The sequence below is a fragment of the Pinus tabuliformis genome, chromosome 9 (genome assembly GCF_031772625.1).
Source record: "Pinus tabuliformis cultivar Carrire ecotype Pingquan chromosome 9, CPIR1, whole genome shotgun sequence".
NCBI lineage: Eukaryota > Viridiplantae > Streptophyta > Pinopsida > Pinales > Pinaceae > Pinus > Pinus tabuliformis.
The window spans coordinates 71,866,935-71,886,717 of record NC_142307.1 but is presented as its reverse complement, the minus strand read 5'-3'; the positions used below and the strand labels follow the sequence as shown (position 1 = coordinate 71,886,717).

The 19,783-nt window shown below is 35.6% G+C and overlaps 1 pseudogene; it reads right to left on the bottom strand.

Annotated features, from left to right (window-relative positions):
- Positions 1–6,966: 6,966 nt before the first annotated feature.
- On the bottom strand, positions 6,967–12,236 carry LOC149147157 (cysteine proteinase mucunain pseudogene; annotated as a pseudogene).
- Between the last annotated feature and the right edge of the window lie 7,547 nt (positions 12,237–19,783).

Below are 19,783 nucleotides of genomic sequence, written 5' to 3'. Positions count from 1 at the left end.
ACAGTGGCTTCTGTTGTGATACTCTTCTTGCAGGCCACTATAATGACCATCTTCGAGAATTATTGACGACCATAAAAACACATTCATTGCCATGCTTATTAGAAGGAAGGCCTGACATGTAATCCATGGAGATGGATTCCCAAGGTCAACTAGGGGTAGGTAGCGAAGTATAGAGACCTTGCTTCTCGATGGTCGGTTTGGCAATGGTGGAGGCAGTGCAGGATCTGATGTACTAACGGACATCCTGTTGAATATTCAGCCAATAGAAATACTTATACAATACTACCACCATTTTCTCGACCCCAAAATGCCCAACGGCCTGACTATAGTGTGCTTCCCAAATCATATTCGCACGCTTGCTTGAAGGAACACAAAGGTATCCCAGGTGGCATAACAAATCATCCTGGAGGTGAAAATATGGAACTTGATGACCCTCCAAGAGAGTATGGTATGTGTCGCTAAATTCTAGGCCACTTTTGTAGAGAAGCAGCCAATCAGAAGTCCATTCCCACAAGAGTTGAGAATAGAGGTTAACGTCGTGATCGGTGATCGGCTAAGGCAGTCTGTAACATTATTTGTGTTTCCCTTCTTGCAATTGATATCCAAATGGAATTGTTGTAGGTATGTGGACCACTTCTGATTGCGATCATTCTGCAACTTCCCTTGTGTTTGTATGAACTGCAAGGGTCGGCGGTTTATGTGGATGATTGTTTTCTTCCCAAAAATGTAATGTTTCCATTGTCGGCAGGTCTGCACAATGGAATACATCTCTTTTTCATAAGTGGGATACTTCCAGACTATGTCTGAAATTGTCTCACTGTGATATGCCACTGGATGCCCCTGTTGAGTAAGGACTGCCCTAATAGCATAGTCAAAGCCATCTATCTCAATCTCAAATAGTTGTTGCAAGTCTGGTAATATGAGCATTGGTGCAGAGCAGAAGCGATGTTTCAACTCTGTGAATGATTTTTGTTGATATTCAGACAAAAATAATTCTTATTTCACTCCTCCTTTGGTGACATGACTAAGGGGCCAAGTGATATGAGAGAACCCCAACAAAATCCTGCGATAGAAATTGGCAAGATCCAGAAAGTTGTGGAGCTCTGTCAGAGTGGTTGGGGCTGGCTAATCCCGAATGACTTGGATCTTGACTAGATCCACATGCACTCCCCATTGATCAATAATGTATCCCAGATACTGAACCTGGGTCATGCCAAAAGTTCATTTCTCCAAATTGGCACACATCTTGTGTTGTCGCAGTGTTTGGAGAACTTGTCGGATGTTGTGGAGGTGCTCTTCCCAACTCTAGCTGAAGATCAAGATGTCACCCAAGTATACCACTACAAATGGGTTGGTGAATGGCCGCAAAATTTCATCCATCAGCCTCATGAAGGTTGCAGGAGCATTCGTTAACCCAAAAGGCATAACCAACCATTTGGAAATACCCTCCTTGGCTTTGAAGGCAGTCTTCCACACATTGGAGGGTTCGATTGGTACTTAGCGATATCCGGAATTCATGTCAATCTTTCTGAAATATTTTTCCCCTGTGATTTGGTCCAGAAGGTCATCAATCTGTGGGATAGTGTACCTATTCTGGACAGTGATCTTGTTCAGCACTTGATAGTCCATACAGAGTCTCCAAGTCCCGTCCTTATTTTGTACCAACACGATCGGGCTCCCACGGGGCGATGAACTCGGCCGAATGTGACCTTTTTGCAGAAGCTCCTGAAATTGCCTTTTGATTTCATCATTCCCACAACAGAGTGTCGATAGATTTGTCCATTAGGTAACAGTGCACCTAGGGTCAGATTGATGGAGTGCTTGACTTGATAGTGAAGAGGCACCCCTACGAGGGAGGTGAAGATGTCCTCGTACTCCTCCACGACCTTGTCCATATGTTGTTGTCATGTAGAGGGGCCCTATCTAGAGGTCGTGGCCACTGTCTTCTTATTTCCTTGAGGGCGTATCATCTGGAAAACAAATTTCCCAGTTTTTGAAATGAGCTTACTGCATTGTTTTGCAGTAACAAGAGAGATGGCGGTAGGCGGTGCTACCTCCGATATCCTATACAACTTATTTCCCAATGTAACAATAATAGCGTGAGGCCTTGAATCATACACAACATGTCACTTCCATAAGTATGGTTGGCCAAATAATACATCACAAACATCAAGGGTATCAACATCACATAATACCTCATCCGTGAAGGGCTTGATGTTGTATGGAAGGCGGAATTTTTGGCTCATGCGCATATATTGTCCTTGGTTAAGACACCCAATGGTGTATGGTTGTGGGTGTGCTATGGTCGATAAGCCTATCCACTTCATGACCTCTACTGCAATGAGGTTCTTTTGGCTCCCGCTGTCGACAATGAACTATAGCGGGGAACCCTTTACCCACATATGGGAGTGGAAGAGATGCTCCTCCTCCTCTGGATCTTCGGGTTCCTCCTTCTGGATATTTGTGGTGGTGACGGTGGCGTTGAGCTCTGCATCAATACCATGCTTCCCTTTCTCATTCCCCTTGTCAGGTTTTGACTTAGAGTCAGAACATGCATCTGATTTTGAAGCCTTTAGCTCGACCAACAGTGACTGCTTGGCCCGACACTCACTTGTGTTGTGGGTGGAGCTCTTATGGAACTCACACCACCTTCCCATGTCCTTCTTCGGCTTCACAGTGTTGTCATTTGCTTGTGGCCTTGGCAAGTTCTCAGGGGTCATCCCGCCTTGGCTTTGTCCTTTTTTATGTGGTTTGTGGGCACCTTTCCCTTGCTTCGGATTCACAGATCCAAATTTTCCCTTCTTCTGTTTAAACTTCTTCTTGATCTTGACATCGTATTGATATGTCGTGCCGAGTGAGGAGATGTCCAGGAACTCCATCTCATCATGGATGTATCTATGTAGGCAGCCACGGTACTTGAGTACCAAATGTTTCTCAGAGTCCTTGATACCCAACTTTGTGTGAAGGGTATGAAAAACATTGGTAAACTCTAGCACATCTTGGTCCCTTCTCTGCCGCAGCATGGTCCAATTTATGTATTTTTCCTCATAGCTCTCGACATGGTAGTACTACTCCTTGATGGCATCCTGGAATGACCTTAGTTTTTTCAGCCGCTCCCACTTGGAATGAATTCCAAGTGGGAGCGGCTGAAAACACTGAGGTCGTACTTTCATCCTTCTATTCACAATAGGTTTCCCACTAGTCCTTGATGTTGGGGTCGGCTTTGAGAAGAGAAAAAATAATCTTTTCTTGGCTGGAAAAATCATGAACAGAAAAATATCCTTCTAGCATATTCAACCATTTATCTACGATGTCTCAATCTTTTTGGCCCTCAAATATGGGAATGTCAAAGTTTACTTGTACCTTAAAAGGTGTGGAGCCTCCAGAGTGGTTGTTGGATGTGGATGTGCCGCAGGTGGGAAACTGTTGAAGGATCTACGCAAAGTTATCCATCATCACATTCCATTGTTTCTCAAGGGCCTCCTCGAGCAATATTTTGATAGGATCTCCTACTCCCTCATCTTTCTTTTCTTCCCCCGTGGGAGCCCGTCGGGATTTACAAGGCTGGTCTTGCAAAGGTTCGACCAGTTTGAGCCCTAACTCCTTATATCCCGACCTCATTGGGGATATGCAAAGAAAAATAAAGAAAGAGCAGACCCTTCTTATACCATTGATCTGAATTTAAACAAGAACGCAACAAAATATAGATATAACCATAAATATAGAGATGCAGCAGAAATAACACTTCCTTTCATTAATATAAAATAATGAAATATGCTTACAAATAGAATGGAAATGAAACTAGCTCAGGCGATGGTAGATTATCTCTGAGAAGAGATGTGGCAGCTACATGCCTCTGAACTAAGTTACAATGATGCTCAAGGGCCTTTTTATTATTGAACAATAAGATAAAACCCTAAACAACCAAAACCCTAACTCGAGGAGATGTAACACCAAGTGTTTATGGGCCCCGTTGGGGTTAGTTGGGAAGCTAACTTCCAGGGGTCGTAACTTGGTCATATTATCTCCGTTTTATGTGCATGATACCTCGTTGGTAATATCTCTCTAAGGACTACAATTGAAAACATGATTTAGGGAAATCGCAATATTTCCAAAAAAAATGTCGTTTAGGGCCTCAAAATGGCTCCAGAAGTTCAGGACCTGAAAAACTACCAAAAATAGTAAACTATGCTACAATTAAGGAAACTAAAAAAAACTGACAAAACAATGGTGGGGGTCCAAGTGGAATAGGTGGGTGGCCACCAATATCCACCTAGATTAGCAACATATACTAAACTAAATACATTATAAAAGAAAAATGTGATGCAATGCAAGCCACAAATAAATGCAAAGAAATGCAATGGAACTAACTAAATGTGAATGAACATAATGTGAGCATGGAACTAACGACAAAGGAAAATGCGCACACAAGTACTCTAGTAAGAAAAAAACTGAAAATGAACATAAACCCTAATCTAATTGAAAAAGAGGTTAGGATCATGTGAAGTGAAACTTCCACTGTAGCCACTGGAGATGTTCTGGACCTAGAAACACAAATATTTCAATGATAGGTACTGATATAAAAACATGAAAATTTAAGGATATTTACCTATGTAGCACAAAAGAGAGAAGGACACACTTGTTAGAAAAATAAATTCCTAGGAAATATCACTCTAGCCAAGCCGCAATTCTATCTTTAGAGATAGAATGATAAAAATGAAAATCTTGGAAGATTCTCAAAACCATGCATTCATGTATATCAAGTGCACAAGAAATGAGATGTCGCTTGGTTGTAGAATAGTTTTCCATAAGGAATCTTCCAACCAATCAATAATTCTATCATGATGAACAAAATGATGAGTTTGAAAACCATGAAAATATTTCTAATATAAGCATTCATTCAGTGCAAATGAGTTACAAAAAGAATCTTGTGAGGAAAACCTAATCTAATCTTTTTAAGAGACCTTGTCAATATCATGAGAACCCGACATTGCCATCTACGAGAGCTGAAGTGCCTCAACTTCCTAAAAAGTTTCTAAATATTCAGATGGTGAATCATCAACTTTTGGTGGCCTGGTGAAATCGACAAATGTATACAAACAATTATCATCAGATGTATTTGTGTTATTATGATTAACTAGATCATAGTTGTTAAAGCCAATGTTTTGATCAGATTGGTCATTTAACACATAGTATTCTTAATTACTAAAAAATGGAGATGAATCAACTAGAGTGATTGTCGAGCGGTATAAATGAAAGATTTACAGCAACATTTAAATTGTCAATCTGGTTTGGTAAGCTTAGAGGTGTAGCACAGTGAATGCCATAATACGACCTCAGGGATCTATCAAATAAAAAACAAGCTCTTGCAAGAAATTCAAAAAGCATCATTTAGGAAAAAGGAACAAGACTCTTCAAAGCAAGGTAAACACACTGGGAATCTATTTTTGGCTCCTCTTTCGGGCTAAGTTGACTCCTGCAGAAAGTCTTCCTCGGTTGTCCAGGGGACAAGGGAATGTAGGCCCCATTCAAGCTGACAAACCGTTCAGGAAATAAAGAATGCAAACCCTCTTAAAAATTACTGCTATGTTGCAAATATGAAAAGCATGAAATTAAACTAGGAATCATAAAGCAACTTCATTCCAACTAATCTACAAAAATCATTAAATGCTTTAAAAATAATTGAGATGATATATGCATTTCTTCTCTAAAGACGATTCAATATTTAGCTGTAAGGAAAGTGTGCAATAAGAACACATAAGATAAATATATTTTCCACTACTTACCCTAATCTTATAAAATCATTAAATAATTCCTCTGCAATACAGAAATATTTTATATGGTGTGTGAAACATTAAATTATGATGAAAGGAATATCAATCATAGCTATTTACCTCAAGACATTTTAAGAATTCTGCAAGCATTTTACTATGCCAATAAAACAAGATTCACAATTTCACCTTACGCTGATCTTGGAATTTGTTTATTAAGATTTTAGAAATGAGTGTTTTTTCTTCCAAGTACAGGGATGAGTTATTTCAAATAATAGTTTTAAGGAAATCATGAATGCTCAAATGGTATGTGCTAAATCAGAATTCTTAATAAGCCATTATATCCTTGTATGCAGCAAATGAAACCAGGGTAAGCATCACACTTAATTATAATAAAAGTAAGAGATGCAGTAAGCATTCACTATCTATCCTTTGTCTACCTCAGCTCGACCTTCATGAAAATATGTTCCAAGATAACAATGACATCATTGAACTTAAATAACCAGAACAACGAAAAAGAAATTATGGAATGAAATTGAAGATAAAATGACTTAAAAGAAGAGTTGACAACTGAAAATGCAGAGCTATCTTAAGTGACACCCACACCATGCAACTAAAATAAAATTCATAAGAATTCTAAGAGGTTTGGGCAACATACTGGCTGTTGGGCCCAACCACCCAGCTCGTTGCCTTTGCAGTGATTAAATCACAATATCAGAACATTCAGGAGAGATACAAACACATAATCGAATTCTAGTTTAGATTATTGTTGAATCATGTTACATCATGACTGAACAAGTAGCGTTGGGCTCCAGTGGTCCCCTCCAGGGATAATCCCACTGGGTGCGCAGGCTCCTCCTTCCCTGCACAATCAAAATCGATCCCTTGTTCTATGAAGAATGTGATGTACAGAATACAATTCTCTATATCCTTTTCAATGCGCAATCCTCTGTCTTATAGCAGCAACACTGCCCAATTACTTGGATCTATGCGTACAAGTTTAGCATGGTTGTTAAAAATAATATGGAACCAAAATAAGGAAATCTGAATTTTACTGAGTTCGAATGGGTGTAGGACACATTTTCTGGGTGTATGTATTTTAATCATGATGCTAACGACTTTGTGGCTTCTAGAAGTAGTTTGAATTTAGCTACACATATTTATTTCTATGCTGGTGAACATCCTTAGGCTCAGTCTAATAATTATATGCTATGGTCTTGGACTTTAGCTCTACATTCTTATTTCCTCTTGACACTTTATTTTTTATTCCATCTGTAGCAAAATTAAATACATCGAGTATGCTCATAATGAAGGCCATCAAAAACATTTGTAATCTGCATAATGATCCCCATGAGTTTTTCACAATCCAATAGTCCAACCCATCATCCGACCCATAACCAACTAGTGCCACACCATGGTCCAAGTTGGTTCCACATGTGCCTGTAAATACACCAGTTGTATAGAATTGGAAGTCACGACCACCAGCGTCAATTGCCACAGCCTTCTTAAGTGCCTTCTCATCATTGTGAGGCACATCTTCATAGTCATCGATGGTTACTACATGTGCATTTTTCCTATTTATGTCGCACTGGGAATCAACACCCTTGTAAGGATAATCCTCGTCATTGTCCATACCTCCGTTGTTTACAATGAATTCAAAAGCATAGTCCATCAAGCCACCATTGCATCCCTGGTTGTAAGAAGTATCACTGTCCACCAACTCTTGTTCAGACAAAGTAATCAAATTATTCGTCACAATTTGGTTTATACCTTCCACAGTTGTAATTGTCGAGAATGCCCAGTAACTTCCACAAGAGGCTTGATTCTTTACTTTTTCCATGGCCCCTTCTTTCTCCAGTCCACACTATCTGGAAAAGTATCACCAACATTGTACTGGTATCGAGGGCTAGGAGACTCCCTCTTTCTTGTGACATCAAATCTGGTTCCCATATATCTCGCCTTGAATTCTTAGTGTGTAAGATCTACAAATTCATTAACACCCAACTAGTATGGCAGGTTCCTCTGGTTCTATGCATCGATATAATGGAAGTTATCCTTGAAAACAATAAATATCTTGTGTTTCTCATCCTGTGAATTGTATGCTTATCTGTGCTTGATCAGCCATGATTCTTGATCCCTTAAAAATTACATCTGATGCTATCGACTTCACCAAACCTTTCATGACTGCATTGAGAGCTTAGTTTTTGGACTCTAAATATTTTATTGAATCAGTGATGACTGTTGTAATAAGAACAAGCAGACAACACGATGTTTAGTGCATAATCAAGGCTGACAGTATCTAGCAAAAACTGCAGAGGTGAGACATTGCAGTTCCCGCACTACTGGTACAGGAACTGCTAGTACAAGAATTGTTCACCTGCCACCAAGAGAGCATATTACTAATGCTACTTTCACATTAAATTCTTTTCAAATTAACCAAACAAGAAGAATTTATAAATCAATCACTATTACCTCTAAATGCCTCTAAATAATAACTTAATAATACGTAAAAATAATAATAATGATTATACAGGCATAATGATTATTCAGTAAAATCATGAAAAATCTGGACAAAATGGAGGCTCAATTGTCATTTCATGAGTGGTTTGGGTTGTAGAATCTTCCTCTTCACATGCTAAGGATGGGAAATCAGAAGAAAGATGGGTTGAAAATGTTGGAAATTGTAACTAGCTCTGGTCTTCATAATTTGTATTTCATGTAAAAATCAATCGAAGAAAAAAAATTATTTTCAAGCATGGGTTTCATGCTCAAGTCAATACGATATTGAAGTTAAGCATGTTCTTCATGCTTCTAGGTTTTGTTGATTCAAAGAGTCAATTTCCTACTTGGAACTTTTGTAAAGAAAAAGAGAAAAACAATTTTTAAAATTGTATTATGGATAAATTCATCTCAAGAAACCAACTCCAAATGAATAGGTCGGCCAGCTCAAGGGATGCGACCCTTCGCATAGGAAGAAAACTATATATTGGCAGTTGTTCTCATTCATTTTGGGCAATAAATTCATGGAAGTGTAGAAGAAAGTGAGTTTTCTTACAATAGATATAAGTCTTCCAAGGAAAAATATGTGAAGTCATGATGTGGCATAAGAACCTGAAATGAATGCGAGTTCATCCATAGTATATGATCTAAAAAGTGAGAGCTTTATGGGCTATAGCAATGTGAGTTTTTATGGGCTATAAAGAGATTCAAAATAGAGAAATTTCTGGGGTATAAAATATCTGAAACAAATGCAAATCTTCTATGGATTTTAGAGGGCTTGACTTGGTTTCTTGGAGGATGGATTTGGGTCTTTGATATCTCACTTTGATATAATTCTATAAGAAGACATTTCTTTTCTGGGTTTTCCCTTGGAAAGGGGTTTTTCCCTGTCTTGGAGCCTATATCTTGTGTTCTTTGTCACTTTGGTGATCTTCATGTTTCATGTTTGGTAATTTCTTGATGAAAGAAGTAAAACATAATATTAAAAGAAGCCAACAAAACTCACCAGTAATTATGGTGTGAAGAGAAATATACCCTAATTTCTTAAGTCTACTAATTTCTCTAACATGGTATCAGAGCTAAGGTATGGAATATGTCGATTAAAGATCACTCTTATTGGCATAGTTGAAGATAGATCTACAAATTCTTATGTTCACTAGATTGGGAAAAACATTTGGGTTCTATTTTGGACAACGATGCCATATTTTCATGCCAAAGTGTGCTTATCAATTTTCTTCTGATATGAAATCTTTATTCTTTATTACTAAGGAAATATATATATCTAGATATATATGTGTGTGTGTGTGTGTGTGTGTGTGTGTGTGTGTGTATTCAGGGTGAACTTTTTATACATACTTTGATCGGGTTTTGTGTTGCTGAGGTGCCATCTTCTCTTCTTCTTCATCTTACCCTTCCTATTCTTCTTTTTCTAGTTCTATGCTTGTCTCATATGATTCTTATTACTTATTTTCTTTCTTGTTTGTTGCAATTCATCTATCCTTACATCAATGCTTTCCACTCCCTTATCTAACCTTTTGTTGTATCACTTGTAGCCTTTTCTCCTTGATGAGTAACCCAGGAAAATTCCTCCATCTACTCTAAAGTTAAACTTTCCCAAGTTGTCTTCATTTATTTTGATATAAAACTTACTTTCTAAAACTTTTAGATGCTTGAATTAGGCAAGTCTACCTTTCCACAGTTCATGAGGAGTCTTATCACTATTTACTTTGAGTTGATCTCTATTTAATATGAAAACTATTGTTTGAACTAGTTCTCCCCAAAACGTTTTTGGAGCCTTTACTTCATCTAGCATAAGTCTTTCCATTTCTTGCATTGATATATTCTTTCTTTCAACGACCCGATTACATTGAGGATTCCTTTTTATTGAAAATTGTATTCTAATTCCAAGATTTTCATGGAATTCATCAAATTCATATGAGGTAAACTCTCCTCCTTTATCATATCTCAAGCATTTGATCTTTAGATCCATTTCATTTTTGACTGAGCGTTGAATATTTTGAACTTGCTAAAATATTTTGGATTTTCTTTGATCAAGGTGACCCATGTTTCCCTTGTATAACCACCAATAAAAAGCATAAAATATCTTTCACCTCATAATTTTTTTATTCTTGTAGGGCCACAGACATATGTATGAACTATTTCCATTGACCTAGTTGATGAATATTCTTTTTCCCTAAAATAAAAACTTGTCTACTTCCCATGCTGAAATGGCTTGCAAATGGAATCAATTAGCTTTAATATTTTAGGAACACCTCTTACTGCTTCTATTTTTCTCATTTTTACCAAATTGTCAAAGATGATATGCCCCATTCTTCTATTCCATAACTCACTTTCATCCACTTTTCCCATCCAACACTTTTCTTTGACTCCATCAAGAACATATACATTATTAGGGTCCTAATTGCTTTTGCTATTACTTACCCAGATTCAACTTTCCTTATTTCACATCCCTTAGAATGAAATGTGAGGCCATATCCTTGGTCACACATTTGACTAACACTCAATAAATTATGTTTTAGACCATCAACATATAGGACATTTTGAGCCTTAGCCTTTCCATTGTTAAGGCTAACAATCCTTTTACCCATTATTTTGGCTAGTGCATTATTTCCAAATGTGACACTTCCTCCTTTTTCTTCCTTTAAAGAGAAAAATATACTCTTGTCCCATATCATATGCTTTGAGCATCCACTATCAATATACCATTGTCCTTCTTGGTTGTGAGCATATAACACAAATCCACATTCTTCATATTTTTCTTGCTTATTTTTCCACCTTTTAGTTTTTTCTTCTTATTTTATTTGCTAGGGAAAATGTTGCATGGGAGGATTTATCAAGCCACTCCTACAATAAACTTCCTTGTGTCCAAAATTATTGCATTTGTAGCATTCAATGTGATTTAACAAAGGTGTATAAGAGTTGTATCCTCTAGGATCACTTTCATAGGTTATTTTTCATATGTTATTTACATATCCTTTCATAGGGCTATGATAATATCCTCTTCTTCTACTCCAAACAAAGTCATTTCTTTTGCAATTCATTTTCTTATGACCAAAATTGTTACAATAAAAACAATAACCATAATAGCAGTTTTGACACCTAGATGTGTAGGGCCTTCTTGGAGAAATTGTTTTGTTGAATCCTTGCTATTTGTCTCATTGATTTTTTAATCTAATTTTGGTATCACTTGTGTAGGTGATGGGGTCATGTCTTTATTGATTCTTTTTTTTGCTAGTTCCTTTGGTTGTATTGTTGGACCATCCTTTGAACACATTTTCATATTTGTTAGGTTCTCCTTCTTTTAGGACTTCGTGCTTAATTCTCATTTGAAGATCTCATGGTTCTCATTATGCCCTAGGCTTGATTTGATAAAGGGATATCTTTGGAAGCTGATAATGTTGTTCAATGTTCCAATCCCTTTTAGTTTCTAATTCAAATAATTTTTTATTTTCTCTAGATCCATTCTCAAGTATACAACTTCTAATTCTAGCTTCCCACGTTTTCTCTCCCATCTGGTCAGTTGGTTTGTAAGGATTTCTTGTTTTCTTTTTTTGTCTTCAAGTTGGATATTCAGGAGGATGATTTCCTCTTCAATTGAATTAGGGTATCCCTTTTCATATTTTTTAGATAGTTCCTATTGCAAGGATGTGTTCTTGTCTTCTAGTCATTCAAAACTTCTTCTTTTTTCTTTAGCTGATTTATTAGGGTTTTTTCAATTCATTTTTCTTCTATTAATTGAACCTTTAGAATATTGATTGATTCTTAATCAGAATAATGATTTTCCTTTTCTACATTTTGCAATTTTTCCTTCAACCTTTTTGTCTTTATTCTAAACCTCTTTATTTCACCTAGAGCACTAATACATTCACCTTTAGGGTATACCTCTACTTCAACAACTTCTTCCTCAGGATCTGAATTATCTATGTACTTGCTATCTATGGCCATGAGTATAAATTTGTCATGCTCTTCATCAAATGTATGTTCATTTGTTTCATTTGATGAGAAACTATCTTCTTTGGAATAGAATCTTTTCTTATTGAGAGGATTTTCCCTCTTACACTTGTGAGATCTACTGTGATCCTTATATTCTCTTTCTTTTTCATGATATTTTACTTTAATATATGGAAATTTAGAAGAAAAATGACCAATTCTACAACAATCAAAACATTTAAAGGGTAATCTACATTTATACTTTCCAGATCCCCTTCCCAGTTACCTTATGAATTAAGCTCCCTCTATATATGAATCATAGTTGGAGAAATCCTGGACCTAATGTTCATTTGTTTTCTTTGATACTCTAAAGAAAAATTGCTTTGATCCTAACTTTTCTTTTCCAATTCTAATTTCATACGCTATGAGGAATCCATGTAATTCATCCATCTTTAAAGTTTTTATATCTTTTATCTCCTCAATTTCTAAAATATTAACATTGAATCTCATGGGAAAATATCTCGACACTTTCTGAACAATTGCTACTTCTTCGACCTTTTCATCAAGTTCTCTAATAGTGTTGATAACTTCATCTACTCAAAGAAATAATCTTTCAATTTATTCATCTTATTTCATCCTTAGTATTTCAAACTGCATTCTATATGTTTGAAGCTTGGTTCCCTTTACATTTTCATCTCCTTCATAACTTATCTCAAGCTTATCCCAAATCTCCTTGGCAGATTCACAATGCATCACTTTAATGAGCTTAGATTAAAAATTACCACATAGAATTGCATTCATTACTTTTGCATTATTTTTAAAGGCCCTTTTCCCATCTTGATCTATTAGAGGAGTTGTTGGACATTTATATTCATCCATAATAGATAGCCAAATATCAACACCAAGAGACATAAAATAGGCTACCATTCTTACTATCCAGAGTACATAATTGGTTCCATGAAATAGAGGTGCTTTTTTTGAAAAGGATCCATCCTAACTGGCCATTGGTCCATTTAAGATCTACCTTCCAATGGTTAAATCGTCTCTAAAGGAACCCACTCTCATGTTAATTGTTGAATTCACAATTATACTGAAAGTGGGGGCCCGGGGGGGGTGGTGAATCAATATAATCCAATTTTACACAATTAAATCATTCACTCATGATAAGACATCAATTACATGAGAGCATTGAATGCATGATATACATGGAAACCCACGCGAGAGAAAACCACAAAACATCTTTTAGTTAATTTATCTTTGTAGGTGCCAACCTACTATTATGATATTTATACAAATCCACCTACAGGAGACACTAGTCCCCTTAAATTTGCAAGAACTAACTTGCAGCAGACACCAATCCCCTCAAATTTGCAAGAACCAGCTTACAAGAGACACCAATTGCCTTAGATTTGCAAGCACCAACTTGTAGGAGACACCAAACCCATTATATTTCTATGCCAATCTATTTTGAAACAATATGTTTGAGTCGTCATTCTTCCTTTCTGGTATTTAATATTATTTTTATAATTCATTGTGGTCTTCCGCAATTCTTTTTAGACATCTCTGTCCTTCTCTAATATTTTAATTCTCTCTGAATTACTTCGCTTCACTAACTCCCTCTATTGCTATCTTTACTTGTGCATACCTCTCAATGCATCACGTAATCCTTCATATTTAAATTGTTCTATATATAATTTCCTCTATAATTTGATTCTTTTCTTGGACACAAACATTTTTCTCACATTGCACTCTTCATATGTTCACAGACAATTTTATTTAACAACATGTCACATATTTATTTTAGTGCTTCCCTTTAATTTCTCTGATCTTTCACTTTGCACCTATTTAGCCCGAACCAAACTTCAATATGCACACATTCATGCTCTTTTCCATGCATATTTTTTCTTGATCACTGCGTGTCTATTTAAATAAATTGACAATCCTTAGCTCTTAGCACCGAGGAGCTAAACTATGAGAGGATGCAACCATGTGTCGTGACCACAATCTTAATTTACCACTCTAATGAATCTAGATTCCAAGTCATTTATTGATGTCACCCTTTGAAAACACTAGATACATGGATATCAGATAAATTTTCATGAACTTTTAGTTGTAGGTGCTCAACTATTAAGCATCAACAACCTTGTGTTGCAGCCTCGGTCTAAACACACCACCCTATGTAAAAATTTATGGTACCAGTATAATAACTAAACCTAGTAGACAAAATGTTAACTAATAGATTTTACAAACTATTGCAATTGATGGCACTTTCCCTTTATATTGGAACAATTCGTACCAGAGTGTTTTAGCACATTGGTATAATAAAGTGCCTTGGTACCTCAATATGGAGCCATGGGTTGAATCCTTGGAATTTTGTGTCCACGACCTGTAATTATCAATTTTATGCCTTTTAGCCCAAAACCAAATATGTAGGAAAATATTACTAAACCCAATCATGGCATGAATCCTAAGACTTCTTTTTCTACCACATCAATCCACTGTGGACAATTCATTTTGTACCACGTGCTCATTATGCAATTTCATATCTCCGCCACTTCACACCATATATTTTCTTTTCCTTTCTTATGTTTATACTATACGTCCATTTCCAGGTATGCCAATGCCCCGGTATGGGGGCCCACCATTTCCATGTCATTTTCCACATGCCATCCATGTTACTACCACATGTCTGCTAACGAGGCTCCACCCATACACCTACTAGCCATGGAAAAAGTTAAAAATTGAGTTCATTTGGTTCAACATTTAACTTAGTGAGCTACTAGATATTCAAATGCCTAGATATCATAGTGAGGAAGGTTGATTTTGGTATCTTGGTACCCCAGTATGGGGCTGCAAAGGTCTTAGCCCTTAGGCCTTATTCCTTAGTGCTTCATGACTAGGGACTACAACTAGGTGCCTACTATGTCATATATCTGGAAATTCCTTGATTTTTAGCTTTACGACATAGCTGATATCTAAAAGGCTTAATAGAAAAACACCTGTTAATGAAAAAAAAAATGGATGTATTTTCTTATCGCCTAAGCAGAAAGTCAAGGTGTGTTTATGGTGGTTTCCAAAAACAACTATGGGTATCCTGATATGTCGAGAAGGCTCCAACATGTCATGGTGATTTACTTCCTGGGAAACATATTAGACCCATTAATCAGTTAAGCAGTGAGCATGTTTGTACTTCTTAGAACTTGGTCATATATCCACTGACGACTCCCTCTAACCTATCAATGATGGATTCCCCTTGACCTTGACATCAATGACAACACAATGTGCAACAATTCTTTAAATTGGATTGTGATTATTGTTATATCAAAACTAGCAGGCGACATTTAATTCATGTATTACCAAACCCAAGGATCCATGAGAGGTGATTAGTCCATGTCACAATGCACCAGGGAGTGCAAACTTATTTCGTGCAACAATCTCCCCCCTCCCCCTGTTGAAGAATGGAGGGAAATGGTGTTTATTTAATATTCTTCACACTTGATAGCAATTTGTGATATACTTTGACAATTTATCTTCTTCTTCTTATTAGTGTGTGTGTTTCATCAAACTGCTACCAAAAAAAATAACAAGAACACAAATGTTGGCTCTCTGACAGGGACAAAACCTCTCCACTCTTGAGAGGAAAACCCTTGGTAATTTTTCTCTTATTGAAGTTTCTTATTTGAACAACTACCAAACCCTAGACCCTTGACTAGGATATCCTCCAAGAATAATTCAAATCCTTCTTCTTTCTACATTATAACTTCCGGCACATGGACTTATTTCTTCCGACACTTTGCTCCTCAGCACTTCGTCCTTCTTCTGCTGCTTGTATAAGTTATACTCTCTTCTTCTTAGGAGAAACCCTAGAAAATTAGTGTTTCTTTACTTTTATTTAGAGAGAACCTTCTTCCCTTTCTTTTGGAGACCTTGTAGTCCTAGTTACACATCTGAGTTAGGCTTCTAAATATGTTTCCTTCAACTACTATTAAATCCGCAAAAAGTACACTGCTGAAATATTCACACGTTTGGATAGAAACCCTGAAACAGTCCCCTTATCTTCATTGTCTTTTCCTTCCTTCTTTGCTGCCTTAGAAGGCTCCTTTTTATCGAATTTTTCTTCTTCTATTCTCAGATAGTTCTAGCTCATTTTCGGCGCTGAAAGAGAGATATGGTTCTTGTTAAAATGAGGAGTGGACAACCCCTATAAATGGAGGAATGTTCCTCCTTTTCAGGCTGACTTGACTATTCATTAAGTCGAATTGACTTTTTCATCATAATTCATATTTTATTCATTATTTGGTTGCTTGGGGACTTCGTTGAAGCTAGGAGAGGATTTGACTTGACTTGGAGGTGTTCCCATGACCTTGTACATTGACATACATGATGTAACATGCCCTCAAAGGGTCTCATCATAATTACATTTTGACTTTGACTTTCTAGAAGCACTTTAAAATGTGTTTGACTTATTTTTAATGAGCAAGAAACTCATTGACAAAGAATTTCTCTTTTCTTGAATAAATACCAATATCAAAATTACATTTATGAAGACCTAGCCTAGTTACATTTTCTTCAACACCCCCTAGTGCGAACCAGGTGTGTATCGAACTGTGACATATGTTATGATACCATTTTAAATTGGACTGCAATTGGCATTCGACCAAAACCCACAGGCAGTAGTCAACACACCCATTTCCATATTTAAGGATCTGCGAGAGGTAGTTAGTCCATGTCATGACATGGAAGCGAGAATTGACTTGTTTTGTGCAACATTTTATACATAGGAATAAGTTTTTTCTTTATAAGACATAGAATTTAGGTTTAAGAAGCTCACAAAAGAGAAATCTAAGGATATCAAAGGCTAATAAGTAGATATCCTAAAACCTGGAAGGCCTTTCTTCGTCTCTACTCTCATAAGATCTTTAGTTTAGCAATTAATTAGGGTTTACCTAAAACATAGACTTAGAGCCTCAATATTCCTATTTATTAAAAGTGGGGATAAAAGCGATAATTTTAATTATAGATCCATTATGATTACCCCTATTTTATCCAAGTTATATGGAAATATTCTAGATAAGAATATGAGTGTATGGATAGAAAGTCATGGAAAAAGATCTAAAGACTAGGTCATATTTAGGAGTTATCATGCCAATGTATATCAACTTGTTATACTTAATATCATTGTGGAGGATTGCCACAATAATAAAACCAATATTTTGCATTGTCTCATTGACTTCAGAAAATCATTTGGCATAGTTCTCAGAACTAAAATTTGGAATAGATTAGAAGAGATAAAAGTCTTTTTTGAGTTGAAAGTTGTTGTGATAAGGCTATATGAGAATTGTATTTCCAATTTTAGGAGCATTGATGAATGGTTGAAATAAATTAGTTATACTATATAAGAGTTAAGCAAGGTTACCCCTATACCCTACCAGTTTTGGGATATATATTGACAAGTTTGTTGGATTTTGAAAAGAAGATGGATGTGTCGACACATCTATAGCTAAAATAGTCAGTATACTTCTTCTTTATGTTGATAATATTGTTCTTATGGTGAGGAGTCTCTATGACGTTCACAAATAACTAAAAATACTTAAGGATTTTCATTCTAGTATAGGTATTATTGTTAACAATGATAGGAAAAATGTTATGGAAATTGAATTCAAAAATATCACTTACCTTGACTTTATGTATGATAATAATAGGTTGTAGGAAGTGACTTCATAGAAATATCTTGGAATCAATCTCCATCACAAGCTTAACTAGAACTATAGCATTCATAGAGGATAAATGAAGGGTGAAAATATTATTAATGGCTTGAAAAAAAATGTAATTTAGTATTTTTTTTGCTTTAGTACAAGAATAAATACCTATTTGACATTTTTATTACTCATGTTATCTTATATGGTTGTGAAGTTTGGGGCTATAACATCTCTAAAAAATCACAGAGAAAGATAAAGCAATATACCTTGTCCTATAGTCCTCATAGAAGAGAATCTTACCTCATTTGGAGCATGATGGGGACTATGTACTCTACATACAAGACCAAGATAAACAATATGAAATAAAAGAGACTTATTAAGGATGTTGTGTAATCTAATCAAAACCACGTGCAGCTCAGGAAGGCATAGTATAAACATGTCAAGTATTTATTCAATCATTGGGGTATGAAGGAAGAGAGAACTCTACGTAATAATGATAATATTAAAATATTATTCATATAAATTTAAGAAGAAATTTTGTTGTGATAAAGAATTAGAGTATAAGATAAAATTAAGACACTACAAGGAGGTGATTAACCCTAATCTAGGAGATCAAAAGTATCTCTTTGTTTTAATTAGTTTAAAGAAGAAAATGGATGTTTAAAAAAAAGAATAAAACTCTCATAAGCTCCATAGTGAGTTAAAGAATAAAACGCACATTTAAAAAAGAGAACAAACTCTCATGATATCCACAATGAAAATGGACATTGTACAATTCGTAAAACACTATGGTTTGAAAGAATGGATTTTTTATTTTGTGACATTAAGATGGTTCAAGATAAAAATAGTTTGTATTAGAATGTTCCACATAAGCTCACATTAAATCTCAATTTCAAAATATTTGTTACAATACCTACTTATTAATGTGTTATCTTATCAAAACCATAAAGATTTAAAAATGTTTTTGTTCAAACTTTTTAGGACAAACTAAAAAATCGATACCATTTCTTAAATTTCTATAAACCAATAATCATCTCAGTTAACTTTAATAACTATCACTGCTAGTATCATCATTTCAAAAATCTAATATCCATAATAATTGAAAAAAATAATTTGAAATTAAAAGAAACGATGCTGAGTGGCATTGTCAAATGAGGTTAAATATAAGATATAACAAAATAGTTGAGTCTGAAATGCATGGAGTTCATTTTATATTTTTTGTGTTTTTACATAAATATATACAATAAAACCTTAATAGGTTATGAATAATACAAGAAGCACACAAGCAAGATGATTAACCATGACACTTTGAGCTCATAAATCGTTCAGTGACATTTAGAAAGGAGATTGTAAGCCTCAAGAGAGACAATATGGATTGATTTGATCCATTAGGAAAATTATATTCATATAAATATTTCAGTCAACCTTTTAAGCATCATAACAGTGTGGTTTTTCCTTTAGAAAGGAACACACCCAAGCCCTTAGCTTAGTATTTCTGACATGAAATACATTTTTTGTTCATTCATTACATGTTCACTTCTTTTGAACTTTGATACCAATTCACATTTTTTCAAACTTCAAACCTTAGTTGTTAAATTATTCACGAAGTGAAAATTATTGAAACCAAAAAATATTGACTATGGAACAAATGAAACAAGTACACTATCGCAATCTTAAGAAAAAGGTTGCCTTAGGAAAGCTCATTACAGAATACAACCCATGGCTTAAATTTTATCTTCAAAGATTATGACATAATACAATTCCATAAACATCAACCTCAAACTTCCATTGGTTAGTAATATTGGACCTTCACCTTTTCAAATCACAATCTCTTGGGTGACTTATAGTATTGGGTATCTTGTA